Source organism: Gobio gobio (assembly GCF_949357685.1).
Source record: "Gobio gobio genome assembly, chromosome: 17".
Taxonomy (NCBI): domain Eukaryota; kingdom Metazoa; phylum Chordata; class Actinopteri; order Cypriniformes; family Gobionidae; genus Gobio; species Gobio gobio.
Genome location: NC_137110.1, coordinates 20,626,640 through 20,644,841, shown reverse-complemented (window position 1 = coordinate 20,644,841; position 18,202 = coordinate 20,626,640). Strand labels below are relative to the sequence as shown.

The following is an 18,202-nucleotide window of genomic DNA, read 5'->3' as shown; positions in this document are numbered from 1 at the left end:
GTGCTTGTGTGTGTCTGACTCTCTGACTGCCATTGGAGGAGCTCTGTGGGAGGGGGTGTGTTCAGGCTCACAGTATAGCGCTTGTTATGAGAGCCTTCTGCCGTCCCCTTCCACAAACCTCAATAACAACAGTATCTCAGCCTCAGATTGTGAGTGTGAGTGTGTGTGTGTGTGCAGGGGAGTGAGGAGTGCCTCTACCGACGTCGCAGCTGGTTGTGGCTTCCTCCCTGTGCTGGATTTCCTTGAAGGTCTGCTTCACCTCTGCAGTGCCTAGGAAAAAATAAGGGTCCCCCAGAGACTGAGGTAAGTGATGGGAGATAATGCATTCCTCTTCTGCCAGCTTCATTATTCAACTTTTCTCATGTTTACCGTTGGAAAATGCAGCACACCTCTATACAGTAGATCCCACCCTCCCTCCCTTGAATCCACCCTTGTTGAGCGTTTCAGGGAGCCTTATTATGTTCTGTTTTTCATTTAATTTCATAGATTGGTTGTGCAGAAATTCAATCCTTCATTGCAGACCTGGCTTTTTTATAGTGAGTTGGCCACCTTGACAGCATTTCTGGCCATTATTAATACTGTCTAGGTGGGAAGCCCATGTCTCATTGCACAAATAGTCTCATCTCGCGCTTGGTTGTGCTGTTTCAGTTTACCTCCCCGCTGGGTTGTCGTAATGTCGACCAGCTGGCTGTTACTATGTGTCAATCTGGCAGAGATGCGAGACCGTTTGATCGTGCCGTAGTGCAGCACTGCGCTCGTGACGCTGGGCTGCTAGAGCTCGCGCGTCTGCAGTCAATAGCTCATGCAGGCTTGGTTATTTCGCGATGGAGACTGGCTCATTTGCTGGCTCATTTTGCCATCCAGAGACGATGAGCTCAGCTGGTCGAGATCTCTGATCTCTCTGATATCCTGCGATGCCCGAGGCGAGATCCTAGCTGTCATGTTGGAAGGTTCCCTGTTTGATTCGTGTGCTGAGCGCGCTTTCCTGCCAGTTTCAGTCGCGACCGAAATAGCGTTTTTTTATTCAGATGCTATGGGTTGGTCACTACATATTTGTACATAACAGTTAGGTAGCTTTATTAAGCAGTGCGTTTTCTAAACTGCACGTTGACTGTAGCAATACGATTTTCGTATTTGTGACCCTGGACATAAGGGTTTATACATCATTTATACAAAGCTGAATAAATAAGCTTTCCATTGATGTATGGTTTGTTAGGATAGGACAATATTTGGCCGAGATACAACTATTTGAAAATTTGGAATCTGAGGGTGCAAAAAAATCTAAACATTGAGAAAATGGCCTTTAAAGGTGTCCAAATGAAGTCCTTACCGATGCAATGCATATTACTTGGCTACTAATAATACATTTTTTATACATTTACGGTACGAAATTTACAAAATATCTTCATTGGATTACTTAATGTCCCAATCATTTTTGGCATAAAAGTAAAATCAATAATTTTGACCCGTACAATGTATTGTTGGCTATTGCCTCAAATATACCCATGCGACTTGTGGTCCAGGGTTACATTTGTCATTGCCATGATGTGACTGAGAAAGTGTCCCAATTAACCTGAATTCACCCTCAATCCGTTTATGCAGGAACAAAACTGATATTGAAATGAAATTATATATATATATATATATATATATATATATATATATATATATATATATATATATATATATATATATATATATATATATATATATATATAAATATAATTACAGAGTACAGACAGTCATTTCCTTTGCACAGGGTGTGTTTTGGAGTGGGGGACAAATCCCCCTAAATGAATGCTAGTACCCCAAAAAAGGAAGTCAAAACAACCAGTTTGGGGGTCTTCAGGGGTTTCAAATGTTTAAATGAAGGTAAAAGTTTGATGAGAAGTTAGTCACAGCGGATGTTTTGTCCTGTCTCCAAATTAGATCAGATGAGGTAACCATAGCAACACTGCAGCTGAGCACTTGCATATATTAAAATATATAGAATTTTATAGAAAAGTTTTTGAAAATCGTACAAAAATAAAAAGTTACAAGACTGTGTACGTAATGGCTTTAGTAAGGTACAAAATCACAATCCCATGAAGCATTGCGAGCAGCATCGAATTAAAAACAATGGAGAGATTGCCACGTATCAATCTACAAGTATGATGAAGAGAAACGTAGGCGATTCAGTTGTGGTTTTATTAAATAACACAGAATCCAAACTGAGAAAACACAACGAAACAGCATGCCATTCACAAACAATAGCTGAGGGACTTAAATACACAAGGATAATGAACTCAAAGATGAACAGGTGTGCTAATTAATTAAAACCCATAGAAACCAACAAAGAGCGGGAAAATGAAACAAAGGAAACAGCTAAGAGAAACAACCTAAAAGTCCATGAAAAAGAAAGTAAAGCGAACTAATCGTGATTCGTGACAGAAATAGCCTATCATTTAAAAATGTAATATGCAGATAAGTATTTTGAGAACGTAGGGAGATTAAGTCATTTGCAGTGCTTCATGGGAGTGGATAAAGCTAAACCGCTCTTTTGGCATGTTTTCCTTGTCTTGACTCTCTAGCTGTGTACATTTCGAAGGCTCCAGAGGGCGCATTTTTCGCCACATACGTCATAAAGAATGTCTTATTTCAGAAAAGTAACCATTATAAAATTTAATGTTATTCCTAGCGTCAATTGTTGTCATTTCTTTATAACTTTAGAATGTATTGGTTAGTTTACTGAAATGAATATACAGCATCATAATGTAGTTTTTCACTGATAGCTTCAATAGAAGCAGATACAAAATAGCAACCTCATAGCTCGCAGTAGTGCTATCTTTAAAGGTTTATAAGTTAAAAATCTATCCGAATCCAACAGTTGTACTGTTCATATTTGGGTTCTATGAACAGTAAAGCCCCACCTTCTTTGATTTGATCAGTCATCTTAATAATTTTGACACTGATGATTATTTTTTAAAAATAATTACATTCCAGAAGGCACTAAAAACAAAGAAATATCAAACGCGGTTGAACATCTCAACATGCTTCTAAACCCACAAACAGAATAATTTGTAATTTATAGACTCTTATATGACTATCTAGACAAACCTCATTCTTGACATGGCCGGGAGGGGAAAAAACACTAACAGTGGTTAAACTATGGTGTTTGTTTATATAAGATAATAATACAAAACTTAAATAATTCCAAAGTGGTGATTTGCCCCCTCCCTGTGTCCTAGTGGGCCCATATGCCTGGCATACTTTGCACCCCCCTTAACAATGCCTCTGATCAGTTTATTATATATGTAGATCACAAGTCTATCACAAAATATTATTTTTTTTAGAAAATACACATTTAGCAAACTGCTAATGGTGTCAAATTACAATTTGTGTTGCAACAAGGACTTCGACAGATTGCTTGCTAAAAAGTGCCTTTACATTTTCATAGTTTACCAGAGTCAAAGAAGAAAGATGAAATTTCATTTAAAATTGTCAACCCCCTTGAAAGTCGTTGTATAATTGGCTCACTGCCTTTCTTTGCGCATGTAATGTCTGCCTTGTAGCCTACAGGCTGTTTGATGTTCTCAGGAATGCAGAGGTACATTAAACATGTGACCTAAGGGCCACCCAGGAGCTCTGACTCCCTAAAGATATTGTACAAGTTTACCATCATTCTAGAACTATCTATCTATCTATCTATCTATCTATCTATCTATCTATCTATCTATCTATCTATCTATCTATCTATCTATCTATCTATCTATCTATCTATCTATCTATCTATCTATCTATCTATCTATCTATCTATCTATCTATCTATCTATCTATCTATCTATCTATCTATCTATCTATCATCTATCTATCTATCTATCTATCTATCTATCTATCTATCTATCTATCTATCTATCTATCTATCTATCTTTCTATCTTTCTATCTTTCTATCTATCTTTCTATCTATCTATCTAATCATTTAGTATTATATTATAGATTTTTATATTATTTATGATTTTCTGTTTTTTTAATCTTTTATTCATACATGCATTTATTTAATTTATTAATCTCATCTTAAAGTAAAATCTTGTAAACCCAGGGGACATTTATTAGAGAAAACACATGTTTTTGCTCTTGTGATCAGTCATGTGGGCTTCTTGCACCAGTGACTGTAATTCCATGGCCTGGCTGATCTCTGAAACATGCCTTTAATGGAAACAACAGAGACACATATTGGGGTACTTTGAATCTACCTGATATGTTTTGAGTCATTCAAGACTATTGCTGTTACGCTAAAATGGTCGTATTGTACGTTCCTCAGTTTCTTGGATGTCTGAATTAGTGGGCATGAGAGAGCTCGCTGTGGAGGTTATGGAATTTGGCATAGCGAGATCTCATGGGGCTTCACATGTGAGGCTCTGTGGGGGCGATTCCTTGTCCATTGTTTTCTGCTGAAGGACATTTCTCACAGAACGGAGATGGAAACAATGGCTAATATAATTTTCAACCTGCTCCTGCCCTTTAAATGTATTCCTCATATGTGCATAAAAGAAAAAAGTAGTATGTGACCATGTGAACACAAAAGGATCTACTCAAAGAAAAATCTTCTGACAAGTGAATTGGAGTTGTATATTCTCAAGTCTCATGGATCTCATGTTCTCATGAATGGAAACTTTGATTTGTATAAGAACCACAAGAGTTGACTGGACTTTTACTGTTATTGTGTTTTCATATGAGGAAATCCCTGAAGGTCCAGTGGATGTGTCTGTGTATATGGTAGAAACACTTTGACCTCACAGAGGCCTGATGTCTGTTTCACACCAGATGATTTTGTTTAGCATAATACATTTAAATTATAAAGGAATAGTTCACCCACAAATGAAAATACTGTCATCATTTACTCACCCACATGTGTTTTGAAACCTGTAAGAGTTTCTTTTTACTTCTTTCTATACAATGAAAGTGAATGGTGACCACAGCTGTCAAACAAGATTTTCAAGGGAATATTTTCAATGAATGATGACTTTCAGTCTGTTACTCAGCTTTGCCATCACAGGAATACATTACATTTTAAAATATATTAAAATAGAAAACAGTTATTTTAAATTGTAACAATATTTTCAATGTGACTGTTTTCACTGTATTTTTAATCAAATAAATGCAGTCTTGCTGAGCAAGAGACTTTTTAGAAACATTTAAAAAAAATCTTACACCCCAGTCTTTTGAACGGTAGTGTAAAGTGCACTGACTCTGCATTGAGAGCTGAGAGATTTAGTGAAATTGAGGGGTTGTGGATGTTAAACTGTGAGCTGTCATCCTATTTTTTTCTGGCTGTCTATCAGTGAAGGCAGCATGAATGGGTCGCATTGAGAGTTAGGAATGTAAATAAGCTTTGTTGCATATCAGTGAATCGAGTGCAATATCAGTAAATCAGTGAGCATGTGTACCCATGTGCTGGCGTGTGTTAGAATGCATGTGAATATTCAAAGAAAAATGCTGTTTTTTTTTGTTGATCTCTTGAACAAATGTTTAGATCAATTGGTGGGATCTATCCAGGCACATACTGTCTTCACATTGTGTCCTAGACCAGTAAAAGCCACATGGGCCTTTGGGAGGCACTAAATTCCCATACCACCATTTTTTCAACCCATTCTCACTCCAAAGGCATCAAAATCTGAACCATGGTCAAGTGCCGTCCGCGTCACAATGAAGATGCTAAAGATACCCCTTGGCGTCAATGAGAAACCTTTATACACAGTGACGCGATGTGACTGTGTATATGGGCATGGGAATATTATCATCATGATGAAATTATATATTGGGTTATGATTTTACCATTATGACATGTTGGAGTGTGATTCTCAATTTAATCAACCAGCATAATTGTATTTACATTTATTTTATTTACGCTATTCAGACTATTGGTTTGAACATGTAACCCAACCCAACCCCATTCCATCCCTAAACCTACCCATTTGTGTGTTATGCATGCACAATTTATTCAAAAAGTACAAATATTCCAAGTTTTCCAAGGCCAAACGATTGATTTGTGTGAAGAAAATCCCCAAAAGCGATCAACGTCTCATTCGCCGAAGATCATGCACATATTCAAATGTAAAAATTTGCTTGATCTGACGCATTGGGCAAACAACTAAAATCAATGGAGCATCCTGTGCGTCGATATAGTGACACCTAGGGGTTCCTTTAGCGTCTTCATTGTGACGTGGAAGGCACTTGACCATGCTTCAGATTTTGACGCCTTGAGAGTGAGAATGGGTTGATTTTTTTTTTATTTCAACCTCTTAAGTCTGACAGCTCTGCAGCTTCTGTAGACTCATGGGATAGCAGCTTGTCTACTGGTGGCACACTTCAGTATCTCAGCAGATGCCGTGTGTCATCTGGGTATTTTTTGCCTGCTGTATGATAAATACTGATAATGAATGATGAATATTTAGACATTAATCTTTTTGTATACAACGATTTCCCCCATCTTCAGCCCTAGAGAATCTGCAGATAGAGCTTGGAAAAGAGGTCTACACAGATGCTAAATGGAGGAGTTGAAACCTTCTGACCTCTTTAGACAATAATTTCTGTTTGCGTCTGCTTTTGCATGTTTTTGTCTGAATTCTTTTCTGTTTTAAGCAATAAAAAGACACTTGCGCAACTGTCAAAACATAGTCTTCCTACATATTTCATGATCATTTCATACCAATTTATAGGTAGTCATAAAGATTTAAACTTTGGATTAAAAGAGACACAATTAGTGTGCTACATGATTTGGGTTTTACCGCATTTATACATTTAATAATGGAATCAAACGTTCTCATTTGCACAGCTTGGGCTGCATATAGAGGTCTTTATAGATATGATCTATCACATTCTGTGAAATCTTCTAAGGATGGGGGTTTGTCTATCGCCCAATTGCACTCAGATATGCAGTGACATCAGCAGTCTCCAGGAGAGAGCCAATGTTGCTGTACAAAACATGCGATTGTCTTTTAGTTATTCCACAAGTTTTGACACATATCTTCTGATCTTGTATCCACGACTAGCAGTCCATTGTTTCCTTTGTCATGATTTATTGTCCAAGTCAACAGAGAATCAAGTTCAGTTTTCATCATAATCCTCTTGTGTAACATTGTCTTCACTTAACAACTTGTTTCTTGAGGTACAATATACAGTACCGTTTTTGTAAAAATAGTAAAACATGGAAACATTACTATTGTAATGTTTTTGAAAGAAGTCTCTTATGCTCATCAAGCCTGCATTTATTTAATCAAAAATACAGAAAAAAAACAATAATATTGCGAAATATTATTACAATTTAAAATAATTGTTTTCGATTTTAATATACTTTAAAATATAATTTATTTCTGTGATGCAAAGCTGAATTTTCATCATCCATTACTCCAGCCTTCAGTGTCACGTGATCCTTCAGAATTCATTCTAAATAAATTATTTTGAAAAGTATATTAAAACAGGAAACCATTATTTTAAATTGTAATAATATTTCACAATATTACTGTATTTGTTCTGTATTTTTCATCAAATAAATGCAGGCTTGATGAGAGACTTCTTTCAAAAGCATTCAAAATAGTAATGTTTCCTAACTGAAGTATGAAATATGTCTCTTACAGTAGAAGTCAGCAGAAGTGCATTCAGAAACAGAGAAAGAATAAAGAATACATTGAACACCCTTCTTACAAATGCTGAGATTTTAGCATGCATATTCTGATGTTGTGTGTAGAAACAGCCCTGTTAGAGCCGTACTATTTCTCAGTGGGCTCACAGTGTATCCAGACTGTTGGGGGTGTAGTAGTGTCAGATATGTAGGGCATATGTAAATATGTTTTTAAGTAATCCTTTTTTATTAATGCCCTGTCTGGCCCAAGCTTCTCATGTCTTTGTTATGAGAGTATGTAACCAAATGCTGGCATGCTGGCAAGAAACTAAAGTTTTGTTACAGATGTTATGAGCTTTCATATTGTCAGACGTTTAAAGCTTCTTGTCAGACAATTTGCCGCTTGCCAACATAGTAGATTTGACAGTCATGAGGTGTTGAACATTAATATGAACAATGAACATCTGTTGCTGTGTTGCTATGTTGCATCTTACAGCTGTTTCTTCTTTAGTTTGTCTTTGAAGTCTACACCTGCTGCTTGTATTTTTGGCGGAGGAATGGGTTAAAACTTAAGAACAACTTATGATATTCACAACACACACATTATACTGAATTCACACATTCAGTATAATACACAAATTGTTAAAGAACAAAAATATATTGTATTTTTGTCTTTTCATCAAATCTTTAAAAGCGGTAAAAACAATTTAATTGGTTAACTGTAAGTTACCTTACCATATGGTGAAAAACTGAATTGGTTGTATTTAATTCTTCTGTATAATACTGTCAAATTTTGGAAGTAAAAACCAGTGAAAGGACACTCACAGAAGTCCGTGTGACACTTCACATACGATTAAATTTGATTTACTTTTTTGTTATTTTGTTCATGTTTATTGCATTTAACCCTGATGGTGTTTTGTCTTTTTTTGTATGACCATGTGCACTGCCTGCATACAAGTACTGGCCATATGCGATTAATTCTTCATGTGGCTTTCTATTGTGCCATCTGTATTATCATGGTGGTTATCAGTACATTGTTATATAAAAACAACGACACACCTTATGACACACTATAACAAGCACACCTTAAAATATAGTGTAACCTTTATTTAATTTGATTATTTTTCACTTTGATTTTTAACAATTATTACAATTGAGCCAATTGTAAAAGTAAAGGTAAAATGTCAAAAATGCAATAATTTAAATGATTTATTGAGATAAGAAGATTAACTGTTTTATTAGTTGTTTAACATAAATAGAGTTTGCTCCTGGCTATACACTGGAATTTAATCTGAGCCTCAGTAACCGTAAATTCAATTGATCTGCCTTTAACATGCATTATATAATCAATGGTATAAATTAAAAGCTTGTATTACAATATTTGATTCATGCCTGTGGGCTATTGGATTCAAAAATAGTTTAGAAAAAATGGCATGATTACCTTTGAAGTTGGTCAGAATGTCTAAAAATTTGCCCTCCACATCCTGTTGTTTCTCATTCTCTCTAATTTACCATAGCAGACTCCATTTTTCCCCCATTAATATTTTCCCCACTTAATTAATATTGCACCCAGTGCCGGCCTTGTAAATACACACCTGAAATATATGCTTCATGTTAATAAATCAATCAACGGCTGCAAAAGTGTTTATTTAAATGTATTCGAGTGTTCTATTTTAGTATAATCCCCAAGCTGAGAGCAGCAACAAGCTCTTTGCCTGATGTGACAGATGTGCAGTAAAGGAGACAAAATGAGAGCCATTTTATTTTTTTCACTGTATAATTGCTCTTACTTTCATTCTTATAACCTGCATGTCCGATGACGTATGTATGTAAGTGAATTATATTGTGACTGCTATTTTGAAGGGGAAGTCTGAACTGTTGTGTAATGGCATAATATGTGGAGAACGGAAATGATGAGTAAACAAGATGGATGAGGTTCTCTACTCCTGTGTGTCTCTTTGCTTAATAACTCCTGACAGACACCACAACATCCTATTGCTTGCTATTACTGTTTTATGTGTAACATCACCCATTGAGTAAGCAGTAGCCTATTTGAACAACTGTGTGTTTCTGCAGCCTGATATTTTGCATTGATAGTAATGAAGAGACGTAAATTGCTCCGCAAAGCAGAAATCTTGACTGAGATTGGTCTCATCCTGCTAGATTAATGCGGAGGAAAGCTGCACTGAAACTGATTAGACACTAATCCTAAGGGATGGTCATAATTTACAGCTGTGCAGACGGAACCAACACTTCCAAAGCTGATCACGTTGATATTCTCACATCTATTAATCTTTATCTTTCAAAAGCATTGTTTCATTTCCAGATCGTTATTGTTTTCTGAAACAACATGAAGTCTGTTCCACTGTTGATTTCTTTGCTCATTTCATTTAAAATGCAGTGGTTTTGTGTTGTTTATTTGAATGGGATGATAAGGATAGTTAATTTGAAATGGACCAGCAGTGTTTCCAAGATTGCCAACGTTTATTTATAACACTTTTATATCACTAGACCACTTCCATCACTCTGTGTTTGGAGTTTTCCAAACAGACTTTCAGTTATTTTTGTATTATTGATATACTATTATTTATTAATATTTTGTATACATTTTATTTTTATATATTCACATCTAAGTTGTACTTTTGTCATTTTTATTAGTTTTTTTTAAATATTTCTATTTAGTTATTTATTTTTATTTCAGTTTTAGTTCTTAAACTTAGTAGTTCTATAAACGTATTACATTTTTGTTCAAGTTTTGTAAGTTTAAGTTTTTCATCTAATATTTATATTTTGTTTCAGCTGTATTTCAATTAAAAAATATATTTTTAATAGTTTTAGTTGATAACGATACTGCTGCTGTCAGTCTGGCATTGATTGGTTGACCCTGCTTTAACTGTAAAATAAATGGCCATATTGAGTCTAAAATTTAGGTTTAAACATGATACATGTTTCTGAGTACCATTAGTTGAGTCAATAACCATCCAGTGTCCTCTAAAAATTCAGCAGGAAGAGCACAATATTTTTTTTCCTTGTTATTTCTGGTATGAAATCTTGGAGGAAAGTAGAACCAAATGTCCTTTAGGACCAAAAGTCTTGCAAAACACTTTTGGTCCTAAAGGAAGATGTTTTGGACACGCCAAGCCGATGGTCAGCCATCGTGAAATGTCTATCAGGCTTTGTTGTGCTGAAGTCTCACAAAAAGGCACAGGAGACAAGACACCAAAAAAGGTTATCTTTTACAAAAAAACAAACAAACTGAGATACAAATAGTCACATGGGAAATGCAACTTAACACAACGAAATGCGACTATCTTTGACTTGCACCAGACAATGAGAAAAGTTCTTGGAGTCTGCTTTACAGGGTTTACTGTCTTGCTTGTTTAGAGTTTAACCCTTTCATTGCTGTGCTTTTATTGCCTGCATTACAGGATAAGAAATCTCGGTAACACTTTACAATAAGGTTGTATTAGTTAACAGTTAATGCATTAGTTAACATGAACTAACCATGAACAACACCTCTGTTCAGCCTTAGTTAATCTTTGTTAATGTTAGTTCATAAAAATCCAGCTTTTCATGGTTTGTTCATGTTAGTTCACAGTGCATTAACTAATGTTAACAAGATTTTAATAATGCATTAGTAAATGTTGAAATTAACATGAACAAAGATAAATAAATGCTTTATAAGTGCAGTTCATTATTAGTTCATGTTAACTAATGTAGTTAACTAATTTTAACTAATGAACCTTATTGTAAAGTGTTACCGAAATCTCTTAGGCCTTATTTTTTCAATAAATTTGAAAAACAAAATAAAGGCATAGACCCAGATAATCTGTAGTGCACTGACAACATTAATAAAAATATAGACCTTAGGATAAATACTTCTCAACTTTTCATTTTATTTTGACCTGCAAATGATAACTTCACGCTTAGTTAAATTGGACCTATGCTGCTGAGAACATTTTTCAGATATAATGACTTGCTTTTATTAAGTATTGCATTTGGATGTATATTTAGACATTATCAAAGACTACTTTCTGTCACAGTTTAGGCTTGTTTGTTTAAAATTTTGAGTTAACTAACTGGTAACATTTTTTTAATCCTTTTTTAATGACAAAATAAATAAAATAAAAAGGAACCAGTTCAACTGACACATTTTTATATAATTAGTTTAATAGGTTTATAAAAAATAAAAAATGACCTTAAGATAAATACTTCTGGACTTGAATACTGCAAATTATAAATTTGATATTGATCTATGACAGACATGTTATTCATGATTCATGAGTGATCTCATGGATGTGGCTGTTGTGGTTCGTGGTCATAGTGGCACCCACTGCGGCAGTAAATGTGACATATTCAAGCATAGTCTTTTGATATTGACCTGGTTTAAATGCATATTGCCCACCACGCATAGTTTCCATAAAGCCACCGAGTGGTGGTGGTATCTGGGCTTGGGCCCGTCATCGCTGCTTGCAGCTATATTTATTCTTGTTCTTTCTATTCTATTCTATTCTATAAATTCTATGTATTACTTGAGCCACATATTAGATACAATATGTGCCCTTTCTCATGATCTAACAGTAAAAACCTTGTAGAAAAGGAATTCGAGCTATAATTTAGGACAACAAATCTGTTTTTCATTCAGATAAGTCAGAGTTTTGGTAACCACCACAGAGAAAGTATGTGACCACCTGCTTTTGACTGCTTTTCTCCTGCTGTTCCAACCATCCAGTTGCTTTATTTAGATTACAAATCTTTCCTGTCTGAAATAAAACCCTCATCCAACCTGTGCTATCTAGAACAGCAGCTTGAGACGGTTCGAGAATCAAAATGGATTTGACACAGAGGGAAAGAACATTAAGAAAACAGATAGCGACATGAGTGGGGAACTGAAATTGCTTCAGAGAGCAGCTCTGATAAGAATAAGATGGCATCACTGGATTTAAGAGCGGGCAAAAGACAGAGTGATAAAGAAAAGATATAGATGCAATGTGCTGCACTGCCTCCAGCTTTGCTTTGCTGTTTGAAAAGGTATCAGACTTTTCAATATGGAAGATCCTCAGGGTGCCAGATGCTACCTGTTGCAGATGACAGTTAACCGAACTCCAGACCACAGATAAGAGATGTCTTAATGTCTGTGTGAGAGAACAAATAGACAGAATAAATTCTCTCATTCTCATTTTCTAGGATAATTATAGAATTCATCTGTTGATAATTATGTTAATGCAAGAGACAAAATGCCTTTATAGGCATCTCCTCTTTGTGCACTAGCTGGACCAGTTTCACTAAAAGAGAACATTGTTATTAAAATTTTATTAAATATGGCATCTTGTTGATTTAGCAATATTTATTTATTCCAGATTTTTTATAATGCTCTTGTTGAATGTACTGTTCTTCACTCACTGTCTAAGCTAAGTAAATTCAATACCATAAAGTAAATGCACTTCAGACCTCTGACCTACTTATAAATCAGAATATTCCCTTTAAGTTCATAAAAAGGGCAGTGTCACGCCTACAGGTTAGGAGCATGATGATAGTTTCTATTTTAAGCACTGTGTAATTGTGAAATTAGAAACAAGCTCTTTTCCCATGGCTTGATCCTGCTGGTTAAAACAGTGTCAATTAGAAAACCACTGACAATGGCAGTTCATGAAGCATTTATGGTTCACAGCATGTGAACATTTAGGCTTTCCTCTGTGGCTGAGAAAGAATAGCAACTCTTCATTTGAACAAAATGATCCCCTAAAGATTTTCAGGACCGCAGTCCTCCTTATTAAAATGTTAAAAATAATTTTATGATTTTTGGTCATGTTTCTAAAAATATCATCGCACGGTTTCTGATGTTGTAGATCTCACTCCTTAAAAGCTATTAACAGGGACAATTAGAAATTGTTTCAACAATGTTACTTTTTTATTCCTTTTAGAGTCACCAGAGTGCCTGTATGTTCACTGCATATGCATTTTTACATGAATCTGCTGTGCAGGTTCATCCTTACAGTCTTAAAAGACACAGTGCAGTGTTGGCTTATATGGGATTGTCCTCGGTGGTTCTTATTTTGTCCTTCAGAGACGTAATGATCAGATGTTTCACCATCAGCGGAAACGGAATAGGAGCCTTACCCACAGTTCCTTAGAGACGGACTACACGAATGTGACCTTGGGAACTCTGTACTGTGTTATTTCCTCTTAGAAGAAGCTGGAGAAGTTTTACATTTCAAATGGCCTTCCTTTTTTTCTTCTTCCTCCCACTTTCTTTTTTATCTATCCTCTGAGCTATAAGAGGACGAACAGTGTTTTCCATTAAAAGCTGATTTGGAAAGCAATAGTGATTGCTTTCAAAACAGCTTCTCTTGATAACACAATATCTTGCATATAATATACTGTATGGCGATGCCTAGGGGACTGATCCATAAGCAGAATCGGTAGCGATATGTGATTTCTTGATAGTCAATAGATCAATAGATATTTAATTCAATGGTGCGTCCATGTCAATTGTTAACATATCAAATATTTTCGTAGATATGTTCAACGCAGGAATTATCCAAGCATGCTATCACTTTTCCAGATATCCAGAAAAACAGCACATGCCAGTTACTGATAACAGAGGGCACGTCAAGTTCAAGTTGTAAGTGAAATGGTGCCAGGTGTGGGAGAAGATTCCTTTAAAACAGGATCTGTTTTTCCAAGCTGTAACTTCTTAAACATTCTCATGCCTCTGATCTGAGAGATTCACTTCTGGAAGCTTCTAGCCTTTGGAAAAATGAGGATAGCCAAGATGGGGGGAAAAAAGAGAGGGAAAGAAAGAAAAAAAGGAGGAAGATGAAGTAGGCAGATCAAAGAACAACACAATGCTGCTTGTCTGCTGTAGTAGGAGGAAGCCAAAGCCTGTGAGCTGTGGGTCAAAGAGGGAAAGTTACGGTTCCAACTTGGAAATCTGCAGAAATTCCAAGCCTCATTTTTCAAGAAGTAACATTAAAATATGTCTAGAAGCAAATTGATATACAAGTGAACTTGTGGGCAATTTGTGTCTGAAAAGTGTTGGAGGCGCTATATGCTTTAATTAATTAGAAAACTTTAACAAACCTCTGTAGGCAGGAAAACTTTTTCGGGTTTATTATTAAATCGTCTTTGCAGAAGAAGAAAACATCAAGCTGGAGCTCTCACCATTAAAATATTTGAGGTCCCCCGAGAAGTCTTGTGTACTGCCCACTGAAATCTAACCAGGTTCTTATTTCCCACAATGCTAGAAGGTAAAAAGCTGTACTCACTTTGTGACCACCTCCATATACAGTATCTAACACCAAGATTTACCATATTAAGCATTAAAGTATTCAGATCGAATGCATGTTTTATTAGGAGTTTAATTATTTGTGTTGAAACGCACTGTGTGTAGATTTCATATCAATGCTGTTTTTTTAGTAGCTCTGGTAGAAGTCAAAAGGATTTACATGTATGCTTCTGTCATCGATCCTTTACTGCGCCACTAGCAGTGCAAACGTCCACTGGCAACCAAGTGGTACCAAAACGAGATAAATGACTCCCACTTGCAAAGAGTGAAAAATCAATTCACTTTCTTTTTCACACTTTCTCTCTCTCATAATTGCGTGAAGCAAACAGGAGAGCATGCAACGTTTTAAGATTGATTCTGTTGACAGCAAATTTGCAAGTGTGAAAAGTAGCAAGTAGTTGGTCATGTTAAAAGTGCGTACAAGTTCTCAATTGATTAGACAGCCTATTGAATAATAGAGCATATATGGGTTTTTAACCGAATCATTGTTTTGCGTTCTGTAGGAATATTTTTTGATCTGTTGTATTTTTCAAAACTGCCATCAAAGTGCTGAATGAAGCGTTTCAAAAAAATACAGTATGACATTGTCATAAATATTTTTTATGAGCGTGTGCAGCCCTGTCAGCATTTTTGCTATCAGCATTTTGTCTGTTTGTATATTTTAAGTGTGTGTCTGTGTGTGTATATATATAGTTTGTATTTTTGTAGCCTTTTTCTTAGTGCCCAGGGGTTAGAGATGCATGTTACTACAGCTCATGTAAACTAACAGGACTAGCTTGTCTGTCATCGCATTTCTATTTGAGCATTCTTGCTTGTTTGCAGCTGCTTGTTTTTGTGTGTGTGTGTGTGTGTTCATGTTTATATTAGGGAAAGGTAGGACGATATAATGATAGCAGCAAAGGGAGCATTCGTTCTGTGAATGTTGAGAACCAAACATTTGTGCCAATTGACTTTCATTGTATGGGGGGGAATAAAATTCTCAAAATATCCTTTTTGGGTGAACTATCCCTTTAGCTGTTTCATTTATTTCATCAAGAAATGGACAGACTGTAAGGGTTTGAGGGGAGCAGATAGAGCTCAGGGATAGACATCTCCAGAATGAGGGAAAGAGTGACAGTAAGTTATTGGGGAATGGCCCGGAAAACAGCAGTATCATGTCAAGAAGTAAATCAAGCAGGAGGGATAGAAAAATGGCCCAGACAACATATGAGTTTGCCCTCACACACATACACCTCTCTTCATCTGTTGACATCAGGTCACATTTCCTGAGAGCATCTTTATCTCAGCAGAGTGACAGCCCCATTTCTCACACACATTCATTATCCCACCCTCACACCTGTGTGTGCGGCCCAAACCATCTCTCCATGCTGACTCACACGCTACTACAAATCTACCTGTCATTGTTTGGTATGAGGGCTAATATAAAGTCAATAATGCATTATCATTTTTACTTTACAATAATTTGGTTACCAACATTGTTCAAAAATTATTATTTTTTTGGTAAACTATCCCTTTAAATCGCCCCTAAAAATCAGTGGAGGACAGAAATGGCATGAGCAGCATTAGGGAGTAATCATAGACAGATCCGTTTTGAAAGACAATACACTTTTAACTATGTTTTTTAATTTCTTTCTGAATACATTTGCAAGCTTGCTTTTGACCTCTCATCATTTTGTATATTTGTTTGTCTGTCTGTCTTTCTAAGACATGATTAGAAGACTATAGATGGTTTGTTTATGCTGAGCAACCTGCATCCCATCAGCCTGTGTATGTTTTTCTTCTGAATAAACAAATACAATAAAAAAACAAATTTTTTGTTTACCCATGTGGGATCTATTAAATAGTTATGCTCTAAACACAATATTTTGTTACTGCTCAAGATTTATTCATTCAGTGTTTTTCCCATTGAAAAAACAGCATAAACAAATAAAGGAATTCCATAAAGGGTGGATAAGTCCTTATCTGTTTAGGGCTATTTTGTTTTACTAAACTCTTTAACACACACACACACACACACACACACACACAAAACCCACTGCATAGTCATGTGCGGCTGCAGTTTTTGCCTCATGGTATTGGTTTATTATTAAATAAAATAATGATTTGACAGAAATGTATTTGAAATAGTTACAGAAATGGTTGTACACTGAATACCTTTATTTTACATTATGTATTTGCTAACCAAAATCTTGTTCACACTAAAGAAAGTATATCCCATTTGTGCTCTATTAACCCGGACCAAAACCGTGCATTTACTCATTTATCTCAAATAAAACCTATGCCAAGAATAAATGCAAAGCTGTTATTTAAATACTGCAATATGCTTTTTCTCTGGAACATGTTAATTAGAATTTGATAGTTCTATTATATAGGTTGTGTTTTAATTAGGTTTTAATTAGAAATTAAATGTACTGGAAAATAATCTTCACAGAGAGAAAAAATACATTTAACATGTCATGCAGGGAACAATTAAGAATGGGAAAAGGAAGTAAAAATAGGGTTAATCCGCTGAACATATTTTGAGCTCTTGTGCGCAGAGCCCCGCACACATGCCTGGCTGGGAACCTCATGATTATTGATAGTGGGAGCAATTTGGCCACATCCTCAGCAGCAGAGCACAAACAGCCCCCAGCAGCAGATCTGCAGAGTTCCAGAATGTGCCTTGTACACACAAAACAGATCTTGTCCATTTAGTAGACAACGAAGAGAGCTTGTTTTCTCTCTGTCTTTCTCTTTTGCCTTGTCTCTTGTTCACTCAAACACACAGTAGCGCATTGACTAAATGACACAATTACACAAATTTCACAGGGGAAAAAAGGTCCATTGTCGATAGTAATGCATGAAGCACAGCTCACACTAAAGCCACTTTCAAGCCAAGCAGCGTGTTGGTCAATGTGGCGAATTTGACTGAGCAACATGAACACGATCGTAATCTCTGCAGGGAACTTTTTCACTTTCACGCTAAATTCTCGATCGCGCCGATTCATAATAAATGACTGGATTTTGTTAGCGAATTTTCACTGAGAGTGACGAACAACCCTGATTTGCACTTGTGCTATGTACTGTATATCTTACATTATTTTCTATATACAGTAAAGTTTGTTGATAAAGACACCCAAAAAGAAAAATTCTGTCATTAATAACCTGTAAGACTTTTGTGCATTGATCTTCGGAACACAAATGAAGATATTTTTAATGAAATTTGAGCAATTTCTATCCCTCCATTGACAGTCCATGCAACTGCACTTGGACGCTTCAAAGAGTTCATAAAGAGATCGGAAAACTAATCCAAATGAATAGAGTGGTTTCGTCC

At 35.8% G+C, this 18,202-nt stretch overlaps 1 protein-coding gene across 4 annotated transcripts in view; it reads left to right on the top strand.

Moving 5' to 3' along the window:
• Window positions 1-18,202, top strand: part of kank4 (KN motif and ankyrin repeat domains 4) — a 59,625-nt gene continuing 41,423 nt past the window's right edge. For 2 of the 4 annotated variants that reach the window (XM_079840312.1, XM_079840310.1), the window contains exon 1: window positions 1-303. The gene's annotated coding sequence lies outside the window, so the exon portion shown is untranslated. The remainder of the gene's footprint in view (window positions 304-18,202) is intronic. The other 2 variants (XM_079840309.1, XM_079840311.1) reach the window with 2 other exon arrangements.